The following is a 17,614-nucleotide window of genomic DNA, read 5'->3' on the forward strand; positions in this document are numbered from 1 at the left end:
GATGCAACAGGATTGTCCAATGAATTTAGTTTAGAACCAAGGCATTTGATTAATTATAAGCCATACAAGGATGATTTTTCGACAGTTAGAAATGTTGAATTGGCAGGCTTGTATATTTCTCTTCTTTTTTTCTGCAGATCTAGAACCAAAATTAGAATGTCAACCAAAATCTTCAAGTGAAACTTAAAATGTCAATGAGGAATTGAAAACAACAACCTATAGTAACAGTAGAAATTATACATTTCTTTCAATATGTAAATTTTAATTTTGTTTTTTAAGTGGGAGCCTAGGTATATCACTGGAAAATATCAAGGCTAGGGAAAAAACAAATGTCAAAAACAAAACAGCCCAAGTTTTTAACAATGAGTAGAAAAGAATACCAATAAATTTCCCCAAGAAAGTTCATTTTGGATCATAAGGGTCATCATCATTATTGTATCATAGTTAATTACAAACAAAATTACCAGACAAGTTTCCATCAAAAAACTATATTTGTAAATACTGTATGTCAGCATAGGAATACAAAAAGTTGTAGGTCACAAATGGGTTTACATTCTTTAATAAAAATAGTACAAAGATTTCTGTAGTACCATATTTAGGAATTTAATGAAGTATTATATTTATAGGGCCAAAATATCTCATCTGTACTTTTAGTTCCTCAATAATCCATTAACTACCACTGCTTTTAAACCAGTAGCAACTGGGAAATAAATTAATCAAGAGGAGTCCTTAAGTTTTACAAAAACTCAATGCATAATATATCACTGACATATACATCTTTCATTAGCTGAAAAGATTTATCTAAACATAGCCTCCACCCTTTCTATATGAGGAACAATTGGGGAACACATGATAGTTCATATCCTGCCTTAAGGTTAAATATCAAATGGATTATGATTTTATCTTTGTAATATTTTCTTATCAAAATTGAGACAATCAAAAGTTTTGTATTTTTTATATATGTACATGTATTTTATACAGATGTGCATATATGTCAGTGTATATATGTGTGAGTGTATGTATGTATATATACACAATGACATATATACATACATATACTCACACACAGAGACATTGAAGGAATTTCTATTATATCACTGAATTTCCTACATAGAGAAATACAAATTATTGAAGCTAATTGAGGTTTTTGGTTTTTTATTAAAAATAAAAAAAAGACCAGTAATCATTATGGATGTTCTCAGACCATTTCCATTTGTTTTTCTGTGTTTTTTTTAACATATATTTTGAATATACTATTATACATATCTCTTAACAGTTATAAACCTTAAAAAAGGCTATGTTTCTTCGATATTAGTTTTAGATATATTAAGCTCAGAAGTCTCCATGCTATGAAACCAAATTCCTATTTGCTTCTTAAACATTAATAATACAATTCAAAAATTCAGTTCCAAGTAGAGAAAAAATTCTGATAAACAAATAGTGTATAAAAAATAACTCTAGGTCGATCACACCATATTCAAATATATTCAATTGTCAGCCACTGCATGATAATAAAATGCATTTATTTTAACATCAAGTCCTCAAAGCTTGCTCAAAACAAAACAGCACTCAAAAAAATCCATTAATCTTAAGAGTAGAGTTGGAAATGAAGGCAATAAAAAAACAGAAAAAAGGATGCTGCTGTGCTACTCAGCATTTTCCCATCAATAAGCAATTTGCTTGGTATAACATTTTGGCTGTCACTATAGCAACAATACCATTAAGGAAAATCTTAGAACTTCAGGGCTCCTATTTACTTTTCTACATATCTTTTTTGAAGCCTGATAATAAGACCTGCATCAGGTTGAAAGTTTGCCCTTCAGGCTTAAAATGGTAGGGGAATGATGGTCACAAATTCTACATCGGCAATTGTATTTGTACCCTGAAAATATCATTTAATCATGAGCTTTCATTAATGTCCAACTGAACTAATTGCAAGCTCCTATAGTTATTTCTAGTAGAAGTATTTAAGCAAAGGCTGTAGGTTACATCTTTTTTTAAATTAATTAATTTTTATTTACAGCTGTTTACTTAAGAAATGTCTCCTTGCAACTCTTGCCTTTAGTGTAGGTAACATTTAAATTTTATAAAGGAAAGACTTTATAAGTGATCATGGGATTGATACTATAATGCCATTGAGTACTTTGTCTACTAAACAACTTTTGATTCAAAAATTTAAAAAATGATATAATATTTAAATTTTCTTGGCCTGTTAATTTGCTTATTCAGAAAGTTATTTAAGCAGACAATTAATTACAATAATATTCCACTTATAAATCACCTTTTCATTCACTGATAAATCCACATATTAGGGAAAAATGTTACTTGCAACTTACCATGTGGATCAGTGGAACTGATAAACTTAGCAATATAATGGTCTGTGTATATTAGTTCCAGGCAGTCTTATAATTCAAGTTGATATCCTAATAATTTGTTTTTCTTTTTTTTATAAATACATTTCCTTTTGTCAACTATAAAGAATCAAAGGAGTGAATTCACAATAGAAGCAGTTTCAAAATTTGGATGTTAGGAATCTGTAATCACTCATGAGATTGCTGAGTGTGAACAATGATGCATTTTAGAGACTTCTGATCTTACTCTATCCCTCCCCAAAATGAACATGCATAAGGTTCTTTTATTATTATACACTTTAAATTAGACTGTATAGACCCTCTTGCTTTTATAATCATTAACAGAAAAATGACTGATATAAATTGAATGATTAGGGTTCTTTCTCACTTGCTCATATGCAGAAACACAATTACATTACATGTACTACAAAATATGAACATGAAAAATAAGAAATAACAAAGATTCAATTTATTCTACATTAATACATGAATATTTAAATTACTAATTGTAAATATTAGAAATCAATATTGAAACCTAACAGAATATTGAAGGCTGTTAGAAATTATATTCTGGTTATCATTCCTAGGTGTAAATTGATCACATCCTATTCCTCTTCTTTTTCTGAGTATGTTTCATCTCTTCTTTTTGTGTATGTTTATTTGTGTAAGACCTTCCCATGCCCACATACTCAAGCGAAGTAGAAGTTGCTTTGTTTCTTTTATTAGAAATTTGTAATCTTCTATATAATGTCAAATACACTAACAGATATGTCCACAATAACCACATGCCAACTAAAGTAATGTATATTACAGCAGACATTAAAATTATGTTTAGAATTTCCTACTCTTGTTTTTTTGTTGTTGGTTGCTTGTTTCCCTTTGGCTAAACCAGAATCCTTTTCCGGTTGCTTTATCAACACACTTTGCATATATTTTCCTAAACTAAAAAAATCCACCTCAGAGTGTTTGATGTTTTAAATATCACTATATAAATAGCACGTAAAATGTTCCTGAACTAATTAAAATAATTGTGAATTATTACATTAACACAATTTTGATGGAACTCGCTACAGAAAAATTTGGACTTACTGTGCTTTGCAAGATCTATATCTATATGTATACATTTTTTTCAGACTGCTTAGGCTGCTGTGACAAAAATTACTCTAAAATTACTTATAAACAACAGACATTTATTTCTCATAGTTCTGGAGGCTGGGAAGTTCAACTAAAGGTGCTTACAGACACAGATCTGGTATCTTTTGAGGTCCCTCTTCTGGTTCCTAGTTAGTACATTCTATCTGTGACCTCAGATGGAGAGTGAAGCAAACTTCTCCAAGCCTCTTTAATGAGGGTATGAATCACACTCATAAGGACTCTGCCCTCATGAACTAATTCCTTCCCAAAAGGCCCATATTCCTAATGTATATCACCATGGGGATTAGGATTTCAATTTATGAATTCTGACGGGGGTACAAATACTCATACCATGTATTTATATATATAAGAAATTGTTTTAATATATCTGACTTGACTGAATATATGTTTATATTTATACATGTATTTCAATAAATCAAGTAAATGTGTGTGTGTGTGTGTGTGTGTGTGTGTGTGTGTGTGTTGGGGGGTGGGGTACTGGGGATTCAACCCAGGGACTCACACTTGCTAGGCAGGCACTCTATCATTGAGCTACATTCCCAACTTTTTACTTTTTTTATAATTATTTTTTTCTTTTTTAAAAAATTGAGACAAGGTCTCTCCAAGTTACCCAGGTTGGCCTTCAAGTTGGGATCCTCTTGCCTCAGCTTCCCAAGTAGTTGGGATTACTAGGATTATGCCACTGTGCCCAAACCTCAAGTTCATTTTAAAATAAGTTCTGATCCTTAAACTCTTATAATTTGTTATACCCAATTATAAGACCTGTGAGGTGATTTTGCATGTATGAATAATTAAATCCAAGCCAAAAACTTCTCTTAAGTCTTTCTTAGTCGCTACTCAGTAATATAAGCCATGATTGACTGAATTTTAAAACAATATTTATTTTAAAGATTCTAACATATGCTACCATAGGAGAATTTAAGTTAAGATGATTCAAAGTCATTTGCATTTGGAAGATAGAGTATTTAAAGCATACTGCAGATGAATAAAATGTGCAGAATATTTTATAGGATAAATAAAAGTCAATCCCCACTTTTAAATTTAAGCATATTCAAAGACAGAAATGTATCACAGTACAGGAAGCCTGATAATGCAGAGGAAGGGTGGGTTGTACCAGACTGATTACATGATAAAGAATGGATGCAAGGTGGTTGGAGAGACAAGGTGGTTAGGCAAAGCCTTTGTTGCAGAAAAGAATCAATGTGTTGGTTATGCAAAGTGCAAACACAGATCTAGTTCGAACTAAGTTTCCAGAATTGCCTTCCCAGATGATTTCCATTACAGTGTATCATTAGTAAAATTCAGTTTGAGACTTTGCAGAGAGAATGAAAACACCATTCATACTCTTTTTTTTTTTGTATGTATAGAAAAATTTAGCAGGACCATCAATGTGCTGTTATGGATCACACGTGATGATCACTTATGGTTTGGTTTAGGACAGCAGACAGGAATGCAGCTGCCCTCTGGATTTCCCTTCAGCTTCTTGATCAGCTTTTAGTTTGGAGGCAGTAACAATGGACAGGAGTTCTAGCCCATCCTTGAGGTTCCAGCTTTTTCTTACTCTTCCCCTACTTCTTCCATTCCTCTGCCTGCCCTTCAGCCTTTGAACTCTAGCAGCCTTTCAGCAATCACATAACCAGTTGTCATAACTCTGTAAGGTCAGACTCCTCATTATATACATTCTCTAACTCTTAACAGTTCTACTCCTCTAATTAAAGTCTAAGTGATATCCTCAGGCGGAATCAACTATTACTCAAGGTATAGTTAGCTTTCACACAATTATCCATTATTGTTGGAATGTGTGCTAAGTAATTCTAACAAACCACTCTAGATCTTAAGTTTTATGACAAAGATGTGCACTTTAGTGAAATTCAAGAGATATAGGGACTGTAGTATGCATACATGGGTCATTTCAAAATTTTTAGACCTGTAATCCTAGCAACTTGGGAGGCTGAGGCAAGAGGATTGCGAATTCAAAGCCAGCCTCAGCAAAAGCGAGTTGCTAAGCAACTTAGTGAGACCCTGTCTCTAAATAAAATACAAAATAGGGCTAGGGATGTGGGTCAGTGGGCAAGTGGCCTTGAGTTCAATCCCTGGTATCCCAAACAAACAAACAAACAACAACAAACTATAAGGGCTTTTTTTTTTTTTTTTCTTTTTAGTAATGGTGAGACATTTCAGTCATCAGTCATTTAAGTAATTTGTGATATATAGGGTTTGGGGTACATTAATAATCATGAATTTAATAATTCCACAGTATACACATGTATCTAAACACTGAATTGTAATATATATACATATATATATATATATATATATATATATATATATATATAATTTAAATTGTTTGTCAATTTAAAATAAAATTTTTAAAAATTAGAGGTGAACATCCATGTGTCCACTATTCACTTAAGAAATAAAACATCACAATATTATCTAACGTGCTCTTTTTGATAACAGGTGCTCTGTTTGATAACATCCTATTGTATACTCTCTAAGAGTAAACACTGTTTTAGTTTTTGTGTTGTTGCATATTTATTTTTTGTTATGGTTTTAATATTATGTCCTTTTTATATATCGCTGATTTTGCATATTTTTGAGCTCTATGATAACAGTTTGGAGCTATCTTTTTTCCTTTTTCCAGTAAACCTTGCCTAGGAAAAATATCAACTATAAAATGTGTATTGTGCATGAAGAGTAACTTAACAATGAATGCCCATGAACCATGCCTCAATTCAGTCCTTCCTGGAAAGGGAAGATGTGAGACCTCAAATGAGTCAGGAGAAGGAGGAAGAAAGAAGAAAGTCTTGGTGAGAACACATGGAGTGTTTCATTTTCACACCTTTCTGTCAGGGCTGCTGTGACAGAAGTGTAGCCAGAACATCTGAGACAGAATTGCTACCTGGAGGAAGTCAGCTACAACCTCACTGCCTGAAATGCTCAGATGAGACAAAGAATTTTGAGTCAGAAAGTGTGGCATTATTGAATCTGTCATTTTGGAAAGAATCCAATTAAAAAATGTACCCTAGAAAAAGAAAAAAAAATCAGAACTCAATGCTGCTTTCTCAGCCTTTCACAGTGTGCAGTGTGCTGGGTGAAGAAACATAACTATAAAATGGAATTTCCATTTTTAATACATAGCTGGTTTCCATTTAACATTAACTTCCTCTGTAGGCTACTCATATTTGAAGAGGATGAGTTTACCCTGAAGGAATGACACTGCTTTGCAGAGGTCACAAGCCTGTGCAGATGACTACAGCAACAGAAGAAACTGAATGACAGAATTGACATTGCCAGGAAAAATACTATCCTAATCTACAAGGAAACAGGTGAGTAAAAAAAATGGAGCAGGAAGAACAGGTTCCAGTGGGAAACACAGGGTGGGGCATGTTGAGTTAAAGGACCCTGTAAATATGCTCATCTCTTGTTGAATTCTCACAACAATCCTAGGAGAGTTTTTAGAATTATGTTTCCTTACTCCATGCAGAAACTGAAGCACAGAAACTGAAAAGTAATACTGTGTTAGGTATCTAAAGCTAGAAAGTGGAAGACTACAAAGAATTGGCAGTAGTTAAAAGATTCAGATTTTAAAGATGACAGGATGGAAGGAACATAAGCCAGACGTAAGGGGGAATTTCCCAGAGATCATGTGCAAAAGAAGAGAACAGAGGGCAGATTCTTGGAGAATAACTTTATTTAACAAGAATCCAGTCAGCCATAATACTCAGAATCATTAACAAAATTGGGTGGAAAGCAACAGTTTGTAATAAATTGGAGTGGAGAAAGGTGGGCATTTCAAGGAAGTGATAGGTGACATTAACAAATTCTGCACAAGGCTAAGTGACATATTTTAAAGAGACATGTCTTTCTAAACAACTGAACCAAGTACTCTGTTTATATATATTTCCTTCTTAATCTCTTTCTTTCTTTCATTTTTGCAATAAATATTTTTAGTTTCCTCAAATACCTGGCATAACTGGTTCTAAACAAGTGTTTTACCTGTGATTAAATGTGTACCTATTCTTAAGAAATGAGTTATGATGTATATTAAATTGCTTCTTGTTTACATAATAAATGTAAACATCTAAACACAAGAAATTCCAGAATAAAATTCAAGTTTTAATGGTAGAATACTGCTTTGAACATTAAATTTTGAAGTAGAAATTAGTGGGTGTCATTTAACTCCCACTATAAAGTGTTATATAATCAGACCTCATATAAATAATTTACTATAGAATGTAATACTTTAACAATAATTTTTCCAAGCTTTTAAAGTGAAAAAATTAAGTTGAAAAGAAATGAGAATGTTCTATAAATTGTATATATCAGTGCACACATAGAAAATGCTGCAGTAATATTTATTCCTGCAGAAGTTACTAAAATATTACACTGTAATTCTTAATTAACTTATCAGATACTGTGTTGCATATATTAACTCAAAGACATAGCTGTCTAGTACAAAAATGACCCAATGTATAGCTGGAAATAAGAATACATAGTCTGTCTTTATTTAAAAAAAAGGCTAGAAGAAAATGTTCTAGAAGCACAATAAAGTTGCGACTCATGTAATATGGGGAACTAGAGTTGTCAGGCTCTTCTGAGGAATGACAACTTGGCTGAACTGTAAGATGAGTGTTATTGAGTGAAAGTAAGAGAAATGGAGGGGCCAGTTGATGAAGGATGTTTTATGCAAAGAAGGAAAATGTGCATACAAGTGAAATATTGATTGGAAAGTCTCAGTGGATGGGATTTTGCTTTCTCTCATCTCCTAGAATATTTACTTTATTTTGAGGAAACTAAAGCAAAGAACTAAGTGGGCTGGATGTTTAAAATTGAGAGACATAAATCCAACATACAGTGATGCAGGAATTAAGGCTTGCAACATTTTGGTCATATATTAATTTGGTATTATAGTACTGGTATTCTGATAAATTCTATGAAGTTCAGAACACTTATTGGTTGCACTGTTATAAAGTTAGGGTCCACAATTAATCTTTATGCCCTCACACTGCTTTTTATAATGAAATACTTGAAGTGATAAATAAAAATTGTTAAGGAAACAATAAAATTTAAGTGTAACTTTATTATATTTGAGGCTTTTATAGATAGTCTGTGTGCAATTTCAATTTTCTCACCTGTGAGATTAGGACAATGATTTATTCACTCTAATTAACTGATAAATTATGGAAAATACTGAGGTAAAATTTGCTTATTAATTTGTAAAGCAAATGAATTTATGAATATAAGGCATTTTAAAATTACTTTTACTACCATTTGTAAAAGTAATTATAAGAGTTTTTAATGGTTGTAAATGGGAAGAGCTATTCTTTATTCACAGTGAGTTAAGGAATTGTTTGACTTTTATAAGAAAAAATTTACTAATCACAATATAACGTTCTACTCATGTTATGAAGTTTTAAGGTAATCCTAAAACCACTCTTTGATTTGAGGAGGGGTTTATCTTATATGTACATATAACTAACACTCTTTCAGGTTTTAAAAATTATCTTTCTACAGTAACAAAAGTATAGGTTTGAAAAACAAAATCTCTGGGTGAAGCAAGATGGGAGCTGAGTAACTCCCCTAGTAATCGCCTCGCCATAGACACACTAGATTGAGTAGCTATTTACACACCAATGCACTTTCATGAGAGCTAAAGAAGCCAGGTGAGTGAGAAGCTGTAAATGCCTAGCTTTAGTACAATTAAAAAGTGGGCATTAAGAAGCCAGAATGTTTAGTAAAAGGCGAAAGATTTATACGATCTGAAGAGGTAGAATGGAAGGAGATGCCCTGTACTACCCTTCCAACTCCAAGCAGCACAGCTGGGAGACAGCCACCTCTGACTTCGTGGAGACAGAGGGAATGAAGTCCAGGCCTTAGACTTGAAACCAGCCCTGTCTTGATAAAACATGGTGCCAGGCAGAACCTCATAATTCATACCCCCAGGCCAACACCCATGGACTGAGTGGATGGGATTGTGTTAGCCAGGTGCTGATCATCCCTCCCCAAACCTTGAGCAGCAGAGTGGGGAGTAAGACTCCAGCGACTAGGAAACATGGCATAAAATCTAGCACATGACTTCATCTTGGAGCTCCATGCTGGGCCCAATACAGTGAAACTCAGCACCAAGAAAACCCTAAAGGGCCCAGAAAGGCAAACAGAACTTCCAGACTTGCCCCGCCATCAAGAGGAGATTTGAATGCTAGTGCAACAGACTAACTTCTGCTTGCATTTTTGCCAGCCTTAAAGTGGGTATGGGAACATACTCTAGCCTTGACTAAGCATGTTCCTGTGGTTGTGAGACTCATATGTGACCTAGCTTATCAGTCATGGTGGCCAAGGGACTATCTCCACTATCTCTCCTCCAACCTCAGGCAGCACACCTATTCCCAGGCCAGTTCTCATAGACAGAGTCTTGAGACCTTACCTGTCCTGGCACCAGGAAGGTAACTGTGCTGAATAGGACAGATTCCTGTTTTGACCTGAATCACTCCTTCACCAAAGGATGAGAAGCACTCTTGAGACTCTGTGAATCCTTGTGGCTGAGATTCAGGTACAACCTGAATTAGCCTCAGCCTTGATGGCCAAAGGACTGCCTTCATCAACACTACCCCAACTTAGGACAGCATACCATGGAGCAAGGTTCCATTTCCTGAGGGTAGGAAAAGGTACATGGAAAATGACTTTGCCCTGCAAACTGAGTGCTGGGCTAGTGAAACCTAACACTGGGAAGGTACTAATGGCCCGCATTTCTAGGCCTGTGGTTGGAGCTTCTGGAACAGCAACTATACCAGCAGAAGAAACAGCATCCCAGTCTATTGAACTTCTTTTCTGGCCAATATCAACTGTAAATCTTGGGCCACTAGCTGATCTTGGCAGGAGGCAATGCTGAACAGTATAGACCTTGGTACTAACTCAGTGTTGTACTGGTATTGACAGGTTGTAGGTTCAGGTTGTGACACAGCATTGTAGCAAGCCCAGAGGCCTGGGGTGGGTCTTTCTGTGTTAACTGTGCTCAGAGATAGAATCATGCAAGGCTAAGGACTCTGGATGAGTCATTTGGGCCAAGCCATACCCTGGGGAAAGGTCTGTGGGGACAGACTATTTTTCCTAGATAATCTCATGGTTCCTTCTGAACAAACAACTGTGGATTTTGCACAAACTGAGCTTGGATCATCCTATCTAGTACTAAAAGAATGACAACACAGCAGACTTGTGATAATCTAGACTTAAAGCATCCTCTAGCAGTGAAATATTAGAAGTGACTACTGGTTCAAAGAAAATAAGCAACTGCTTAGAATTTATGGAAAGGTGGGCACAAACAAAGACAGATTACAAGGACTAGAAAAAAAAATACCTAATCTTTCAATTTCCAGTTTCTGTAACAACAAGTTTCAAGAATTTTCAGGAAACTGTTACTTTACCTAATACTTAAAATAGTGACCAGAAAATGGACAGACCATTAATTAGTATGGGAGAAATTTCAGATAAAGAATATAAAGAATATGACTTAGAGAAAACTGGTGAACTTAAATAAAACAGAGAAATTAGATTTAATACTCTAAAAGAGAAGATTAACAGAGAGATGGAAGAAATTAACAAAAGTAAATTAGAAATCCTTGAGCTAAAATATACACTAAGGGGATTTAAAAAGTGCAACAGAAGGCATCATTAGCAGGATAGATCAAACCAAAAAAAGAATTAGTGAGTTTAAAGACAGGCTATTTGAAAATACACAGTTTGGAGAGGAAAAAAGAAAAAGAATGAATAAGACTGAATAAAGCTTATAGGAACTTTGGGACAGCATTAAGAGAACAATATACAGGTTATTGAAATTCATTAGGGATTTGAGAAATGTTAAAAAGGAAGAAGCCATATTCAATGTGATAATAGAAAACTTTCCAAATGCAGAGAAGGATATAAATATCCAGATATAGGAAAGCCAATCATCACCAATCAGGTTTAACTCAACTAAGTCTATCCAAGCTTTCAAAAGGGAAAGATAAAAGGTTCTCAAGGCAGCAAGAGAAAAGAGAAAAATAACATAAGAATGTACCAATTTTCCTGACAGAGCATTTCTCAGCAGAAACCATACAGGCCAGGAAAGAGTGATATGAAGTATTAAAGGAAAAATGAGAACAAAACCCCAAAACTCTTCTAATTAAATCAGAAAAATGAGAAATTATACCCCATTTGATTCAAATGAATGAATTGTCAAGATCATTGTACTGTCATGTGTAACTAATAAAAAAAATGCTGCAATAAATTTACATGTGCATGCAAAAAAAAAAAAAAAAAAAGAAATAAAAAAAACCACTGTACCCAGGAGCGTTATCCTTTAAAAATTAAGAAGCAATGAACATGGTCACAAATAAAAGCTAAGAGAATATATCTCCACCAGATCTGTCCTATAAGAAATACTAAAGGGAGTTCTTCAAATTGAAAAAAAAGGCATTAATGATGAAGAAGAAAATATTAGAAGGTATAAAACCAACTGATAAGAGTAACTATACACACGAATCCAGGATACTCTAATATTGTGAACAGGATACACAAACCATTAACATCTTTAGTATAATGACCAAGGAGAGAAAATAAAAACAAATAAATATAACTATGTCTACATGTTAAGACAGGCTACATAGAACTATATGATATATATAAAAAAATAAAGTTAGCCAATTTCAACAAACTAAATGCTGAGTGTTTTCTCTGATACAAGGAGGCTGATTCATACTGGGATAGGGAGAGGGAGCATGGGAGGAATAGACAAACTCTAGATGGGATAGAGGGGTAGGAGTGTAAGGGAGGGGGGATGGGATTAGAAATGACGGATGGAATGTGATGAACTTTATTATCCAAAGTACATGTATGAAGACACAAATTGGTATGAATATACTTTGTATACAACCAGAGATAAGAAAAATTGTGCTCTATATGTGTAATAAGAATTGTAATGCTTTCCACTGTCATATACAAATAAATATTTATTTAAAAAAATAAAAATGTGGAGGAATCAAGTGCTAACCTAGAATTTTTATTAGTAAATTCTCTCAATTCCTTTGATTTTTATCTGTATGATCATATTAGTTGTTTTCATTTCAAAATACTTGTTATAATCAAAATTCAAAATATGTGGGGTTTTTTATCTTATTCTAGCTATAAAGTAAAATATATTCTAAAAAATAATCCTAAAATAATATGTAAGGAATCAAAACACCCTATATAAGGGTAAATCACTTAACCACAAGGGTCAACCATGAAAGGGAAGAAAAAGGAAGTACAATAAAACTAGAAAACAACTTACAGAATGGTATTAGCAAGGTTAATAATATCAACAATTATAAATGGCTTTAGAAAGACTATGCTTATCAAGGTAAAAAAATTACCTTGAATGTAAAATGAATTCAATTCTCCAATTAAAAACATAGAGTAACAGAGAGGATAAATATACAAGAGCCAACACAAGTAAGGAAATTTATAAAAATACAAGTTCCTTATAAGAAGCTCACTTTATCTCTATGGACAGGTATAGACTGAAATTCAAAGGATATAATAATAAGGTGTTCCTTGAAAGTGGAGCCCCAAATAAAGCAGGATTTGCCATAGTTCTATCATATAAAATAAAATTAAAGCAGTAAAAACACAAGGAAGGTAATTATATAATAATAAAGAGGTCAATTTATCAAGAGAAAATAGTTCTAAATATGCAAGTACCCAATATCAGAGCATCCAAATATAAAATAAAAATTAACAGACTTAAAGGGAGACAGACTGCAACACTATGTTTGGAGAATTAACATCTCAACAAGGGACATGTATTCCACACCAAAAACAACAAAGAGTTACATTTCACATTAGACCATTAGGATCTAAAAGACATCAACAGAACATCCTATCCAACAGGTACAGAATATACATTCATCACATTAGCATGTGGGGTTATCTCCAAGATAGATCATTTGATAGGAGCAAAACAAGTCTCAAGAAATTTAAAAAACTTAAGTCATATCAAATACTTGTTTTCTAAACATAATGCAATAAAACTGGCAATCAATAACAAGAAAAATTGGAAACACAAATAAATTATACACGAAGCTACTTACTTCCCAACAATCAATGAATCAAGTAAGAAACTGAGAAGGAACCTGAAACATTTCTTGCAACAAATGAAAGTAAAGACACAGTACTGTAGTTTAGATTTGTAATTTCCCCCAAAGGCTCATGAGTTAATGATATTTCCTCCAGAGTGGCTCCATTGAGTTGTAGAACATTTAAGAAGTAAGGATTGGCAGGAGGTTTCAGGTCACTGGGAGTGTGACTTTCTTTTGCTCCCTAGTCTAGGTGACTCATTTTGCTCTGCCATGTGTCCTTGCCATAACATCAGCAAAGGCTCAAAGCAATGAGCCCAATTGATAATGGACTGGTACCTCCAAACAGTGAACCCAAATATAACTTTTCTCTTATATGATAGAGAGGGCAGTAATGGAAAGCACCTACCAATGTTCAAGTAGGCCCAAGTACAAGCCATGCTGGCAGCAGACCTTGGCACTGCACATGTGATGCTGGTTTTGTACAGAATTGGTGTCATGGAGGATTACACTGAGACTTCAAAGGAAAGCCAAGGAGGCCAGGCAGTATACTACAGGGTGAATTGCTGCAAGTTGCCTTTGAGAGGGCAATGTACAAAGCTGTAGGTGTGAATTGAGACTTCATTTGAAACTGCAAGAAGACAGAGAGGGCAGTAATGAAAAACACCTGCCAAGGAAAGATGCAGGCAACATGCAAGCCAGGCTGAGAGTGGCCATATGCACTTCAAATAGCAAAGCTGTATGGGTGGGGCTGAACAAGCCACTGGGTCCCCAGATGTTGGAAATGGTGACATAAGATTTAAGGTTTGCCTTGTTGGATTTTGGTCTTGCTTTGGCATGATCTCTCTTGCTATTTTCTGTTCATTCTTTTTTTTTTTTTTGAACAACAACATGTAAACGTATTCACTATGCCTGTTCCAACACTGCATTTTGGAAATATGTAACTTATTTTTTATTTAAACAAGGGCTTACAGTTGAGATTGCCTTGGGTCTCAGAGATGTTGGACTTGAACTTTTGATCAATAATAGAATAGTTAATGCTTTGGAACTCTGGGGCTAGAAAGAATGCATTTTGCACTGAGAGATGAACATGGACCCCTGGAAGCTAGGGTTGAAATGCCACAGTTTGGATCTAGAATATCACCCTCAAAGGCCTATGTCCAAATGCTTGTTTCTCAGTGTAATGCTAGGGAGGCTGTGGAAGCTTTAAAAAGTGTGTGTGGGGGGGTATGGGAAGTCTTTACATCATTGGAGGTATGCCCTTGAAAGGGGTAGCCCCTCTTCTTTTTCCTGTGCTTTTGGTCAATGAAGTGAGAAGTTTTGCTCTACTGCATAGGCTCACCAGGATGTGCCACCACATGCCCAAAGCAATAGGATTAATTGATCATGGAGTGGAACCTCCAAAACTGTGAGACAACATAAACATTTTCTCTTTATAACTTGATTGTCTCAGGTATTTCTAGAAATTTCTCTAGAAGTTGTTTCTAGAACTCAATATTAGAAATTGTCTCAGGTGTTTCTAGAACATTCTCTAGAGAAAGTTTTCTAGAGAAGGTTCAAGAAATAAATATTTATATCTATAAAGCAGGAAAATCTCAAAAAACCTATTACTGCATCCCAAGGAACTAGAAAAACAAGAAGAAAACATCCAAAATTAGTAGAAGTAACAATAAAGATCAGAGCAGAAACAACTATTTCAATAAAATAGTTATTTATTCAAGAAGATAAACATAATTATGAAATTTCAGCTAGTTTAAAAAAACAGAAAGAGAGATGAAAGCTTAAAATAAATGGAGAGAAAAATGAGACATAATAACAAATGTCACCAAAATGTAAAAGATTCCCCAGATCTCTATGAATAACCATATGCCAAAAAATTTAATAATCTAGAAAAAACAAATTCCTGAACACATATAGATAATCAAGAAGATATCATGAGTAATCTGGACCCCCACAGCAAAATGATATTGAATGAGAAATAAAATGTCTCCCATTAAAGAAATGCCTTTGACCAGGTGGGTTAACTGTTGGGTTCTATCAAATATTTAAACTACCATCGTTTCATCTTAAAATGTTTTAAAAAATTGATAAGAAGGAAATTATTCCAAATGAATTCTAGGAGACAAGCATCACATTGGTTTTGATATCAAAACCACACAGACAAAGAAAGAAAGAATGAAAGGAAAAAAGGAAGGAAGGAAAGGAGGGTGGCAGGGAGGGAGAGATGGACCAGTATTCTTGATGAAGATGCCAAATACCTTTCAACAAGATACTAACAAACCAAATTCAACAGCATGTTTAAAAGATTATTTATAATTACCAAGTGGACTTCTTACTAAGTATGGATGGTTCAACATACAAAAATCAATAAACATGATCCAACAAATTAAGTAAATAGGTTGAATCATTTTTATTGATTTTTGTCTCAAAAGATGAAAAAAAAAAGATACTTTTAAAATGTCACCATCTCTTCAATGATCAAAAGAATGTACCTCATGCTGTGGTTTGGATATGTGGTATCCCAAAAAAAACTCATTTGTGAGAAAATCAAAGAATGCTCAAAGGTGAAATGATTAAAGTATGACAGGTATTACCTAATCAATGGATTGATCCACCAATATAGATTGACTGGGCAGTATCCGTAGGCAGTTAGGATATGGTTAGAAGAGAGAAGTCAGTGGAGTCTGCCTTTGTGGTTTACAATGTGTTACTGGTAAGCAGAGCTCTTTATCTGTTTTCTGATTGCTATATCCTGGACTATTTTCCTCCTCCACACCTTTTGATCATGATGTTCTGCCTTACCTCATGCCCAGAGCAATGGACTCAGATGTCTATAGGCTGAGATCTCTGAACCATGAGTGCCAAATTAACTTTTCCACCTCTAAAGTTGTTCTTTTTAGGTCTTTTGGTCCCAATGGTGAAAAAGTTGACTAAAAACCTCAAATAGTAAAGACCATATATAACAAGCCCATATCCAACATCACTTTAAACGGGGAAAAGCTGAAATCTTTTTCTCTAAGATCTGAAACAAGACAAGGATGTCATGTAAACCACTTCTTTTTTTTTTTTTTTTTTTTTTTCCAACATACTGTTGGAAGTTGTAGGCAGGGCAATCAGAGAAGAAAATAAAGAAAGGGACTCCAAACTGGAAAAGAGAAGTCAACTCTCACTGTTTATAGATGACATGACTTTATATTGTGGAAATCCCCAAATATGCCATCAAAAACTTATTAGAATTAGTAAAAAAGTCATCAAAGTTGTAGGACACAATATCAACATACAAAACTCAGTAGCACTGCTATTTGCTAATAATGAATTTTCTGAAATAGGAATCAAGTTACAATAGCCATATAAAAAGGAAAACTTAAAATATATACTTAATCCAAAAGATCAAATATCTCTATAATGAAAATTATACAAAACTGATGAAAGAAATTGAAGAGAACACAAATGGATAGACATCGTATGTTATTGTATTGGAAGAACCAATATTTTTAAAATACCCTCATTATTGAATACAATCTAATGATTCAATACAAATCCTATCAAAATTTCAATGTTATTCTTTATGAAACTAAAAAAGAAAAATGCCAAAATTTGCATAGAACCACAGCAAACTGAATAGCCAAAGCTATTTTTGAGCAAAAAGAACAAAGCAGGAAATACTACTTGACTTCAAAATATACTGTAATATATAGTGATTAAAACAGCATGGTATTCACATAAAAAGACATACAGGTCAATGGAAAAAAAACCCAGAGAGCTCAGAAGTAAATCTACATATCTATAGTCAACTGAACTTTAACAAAGGTGTAAGAATGTTTATTGGAGAAAGTGCAGTCTTTTTAATAAATGGAGTTGGGAAAACTGGATATCCTCACACAGAAAAATGAAATAAGACCCCTCTCTCACTTGTTACAGAAATCTACTCAAAATGGATTAAAAACTTAAATGTAAGACTGAACCTGTGAAACAAAGGAAACAATTACAGAGTGAAGAAGAAACCCACAGATTGAG

General features: G+C 33.9%; 1 protein-coding gene across 2 annotated transcripts in view; it reads right to left on the minus strand.

Moving 5' to 3' along the window:
- The window catches only part of Pclo (piccolo presynaptic cytomatrix protein), a 403,000-nt gene that overhangs the window by 206,022 nt on the left and 179,364 nt on the right, over nucleotides 1-17,614 (minus strand). The window lies entirely within an intron of this gene.

Source organism: Callospermophilus lateralis, chromosome 1 (genome assembly GCF_048772815.1).
Source record: "Callospermophilus lateralis isolate mCalLat2 chromosome 1, mCalLat2.hap1, whole genome shotgun sequence".
NCBI lineage: Eukaryota > Metazoa > Chordata > Mammalia > Rodentia > Sciuridae > Callospermophilus > Callospermophilus lateralis.